Consider the following 3,218-nt stretch of genomic DNA (forward strand, 5'->3'; position numbering starts at 1 on the left):
GTGAAATTGGTCACTAGCCTATTAGTGACAATTTGGAAAGAAATGAGAGAGCATAACCACTGAGGTTCTGGATAGCAGAGGCTCAGTGACACAGTTAGTCATAACACAGGTAACACAGTCAGGCACACTTATGTGCACTGGGGCCCTGGCTGGCAGGGTCCCAGTGACACATACAACTAAAACAACAGATATACAGTGAAAAATGGGGGTAACATGCCAGGCAAGATGGTACTTTCCTACACAACCCCCCCCCAAACGAAGGACAATAAGACTAGTCATTACCTGATGGGTCTTCATTGTCTAAGTGGAAATATCTGGAGAGTCCATCTGCATTGGAGTGGCTACTCCCAGGTCTATGTTCCACTGTATAGTCCATTCCCTGTAGGGATATGGACCACCTCAACAATTTAGGATTTTCACCTTTTATTTGTTTTAGCCAAAGTAGAGGTTTGTGGTCTGTCTGAACAATGAAGTGAGTGCCAAACAGGTATGGCCTCAACTTCTTTAGTGCCCAGACCACAGCAAAGGCCTCCCTCTCTATGGCAGACCAACGCTTTTCTCTAGGGGTCAACCTCCTGCTGATAAAAGCAACAGGTTGATCCTGGCCCTCAGAATTAAGTTGTGATAGGACTGCCCCTACTCCTAATTCAGATGCATCAGTTTGGACATAGAATTTTTTAGAGTAACAGGGGCTTTTCAGGACCGGTGCAGAGCACATGGCCTGCTTCAGCTCCTCAAAAGCTTTCTGACAGTTTGCTGTCCATAATACCTTTTTAGGCATTTTCTTGGAAGTGAGGTCATTAAGAGGGGCTGCAATGGAGCCATAGTTCTTTATGAACCTCCTGTAGTACCCAATGAGGCCTAAAAAGGCTCTCATCTGAGTCTGAGTACCCAGAAGTGCCAGAAACAGGCACTACGAGGATGCATGAAATGGTGCTCACCCGAAGTTACACAAAGGAGTCCCACGTCGCCGGAGACCACCTTAGAAAGTCGTGCAATGCAGGTTAGAGTGCCGTGGACCCAGGCTTGGCTGTGCACAAAGGATTTCCGCCAGAAGTGCACAGAGGCCGGAGTAGTTGCAAAAGTCGCGGTTACCAACAATGCAGTCTGGCGTGGGGAGGCAAGGACTTACCTCCACCAAACTTGGACTGAAGAGTCACTGGACTGTGGGAGTCACTTGGACAGAGTTGCTGGATTCAAGGGACCTCGCTCGTCGTGCTGAGAGGAGACCTAAGGGACCGGTAGTGCAGCTTTTTGGTGCCTGCAGTTGCAGGGGGAAGATTCCGTCGACCCACGGGAGATTTCTTTGGAGCTTCTAGTGCAGAGAGGAGGCAGACTACCCCCACAGCATGCACCACCAGGAAAACAGTCGAGAAGGTGGCAGGATCAGCGTTACAGAGTTGCAGTAGTCGTCTTTGCTACTATGTTGCAGTTTTGCAGGCTTCCAGCGCGGTCAGCAGTCGATTCCTTGGCAGAAGGTGAAGAGAGAGATGCAGAGGAACTCTGATGAGCTCTTGCATTCGTTATCTAAAGTTTCCCCAGAGACAGAGACCCTAAATAGCCAGAAAAGAGGGTTTGGCTACCTAGGAGAGAGGATAGGCTAGCAACACCTGAAGGAGCCTATCAGAAGGAGTCTCTGACGTCACCTGCTGGCACTGGTCACTCAGAGCAGTCCAGTGTGCCAGCAGCACCTCTGTTTCCAAGATGGCAGAGGTCTGGAGCACACTGGAGGAGCTCTGGGCACCTCCCCGGGGAGGTGCAGGTCAGGGGAGTGGTCACTCCCCTTTCCTTTGTCCAGTTTCGCACCAGAGCAGGGCTGGGGGATCCCTGAACCGGTGTAGACTGGCTTATGCAGAAATGGGCACCATCTGTGCCCATGAAAGTATTTCCAGAGGCTGGGGGAGGCTGCTCCTCCCCTGCCTTCACACCATTTTCCAAAGGGAGAGGGTGTAACACCCTCTCTCAGAGGAAGTCCTTTGTTCTGCCATCCTGGGACAAGCCTGGCTTGACCCCAGGAGGGCAGAAACCTGTCTGAGGGGTTGGCAGCAGCAGCAGCTGCAGTGAAACCCCTGAAATGGCAGTTTGGCAGTACCAGGGTCTGTGCTACAGACCATTGGGATCATGGGATTGTGCCAACCATGCCAGGATGGCATAGAGGGGGCAATGTCATGATCATAGACATGTTACACGGCCATTTTCGGAGTTACCATGGTGAAGCTACATATAGGTAGTGACCTATATGTAGTGCACGCGTGTAATGGTGTCCCCGCACTCACAAAGTCCGGGGAATTGGCCCTGAACAATGTGGGGGCACCTTTGCTAGTGCCAGGGTGCCCTCACACTAAGTAACTTTGCACCTAACCTTTACCAGGTAAAGGTTAGACATATAGGTGACTTATAAGTTACTTAAGTGCAGTGTAAAATGGCTGTGAAATAACGTGGACGTTATTTCACTCAGGCTGCAGTGGCAGGCCTGTGTAAGAATTGTCAGAGCTCCCTATGGGTGGCAAAAGAAATGCTGCAGCCCATAGGGATCTCCTGGAACCCCAATACTGGGTACCTCAGTACCATATACTAGGGAATTATAAGGGTGTTCCAGTAAGCCAATGTAAATTGGTAAAATTGGTCACTAGCCTGTTAGTGACAATTTGAAAGAAATGAGAGAGCATAACCACTGAGGTTCTGATTAGCAGAGCCTCAGTGAGACAGTTAGTCACTACACAGGTAACACAGTCAGGCACACTTATGAGCACTGGGGCCCTGGATACCAGGGTCCCAGTGACACATACAACTAAAACAACATATATACAGTGAAAAATGGGGGTAACATGCCAGGCAAGATCGTACTTTCCTACAATTAGGGAATGATTTAGAGACATCAGCTTGGGCAGGAGTGGAGTTGGAGGCTCATGCAGCAATGCTGGGCATTCCAGTGCATATTTTGCTTTGACCAGGGCTCAGGCCAAAAAGCAAAAAGGACAGGGTGACTTGGATCCTGGAAGAATGGACCAAGTGCTCCCTAAAGCTAGGGGTAACAAAGGTAAATCAGTACCTACTATCCCTCCCTCTACAGTGGATTCTACTTCTGAGGAAGAAGAATTCCCACCCTGTGCAGAACCTACACCAGAGGAGCTGGAAGCAGACACTGCTGAGCTTTTGGGTGAAGGGGGGCCTGCCAGGGAGGAGCTGAGTGTGGCACAGCAGACCTGTCCCACACT

The sequence above is a fragment of the Pleurodeles waltl genome, chromosome 1_2 (genome assembly GCF_031143425.1).
Source record: "Pleurodeles waltl isolate 20211129_DDA chromosome 1_2, aPleWal1.hap1.20221129, whole genome shotgun sequence".
NCBI lineage: Eukaryota > Metazoa > Chordata > Amphibia > Caudata > Salamandridae > Pleurodeles > Pleurodeles waltl.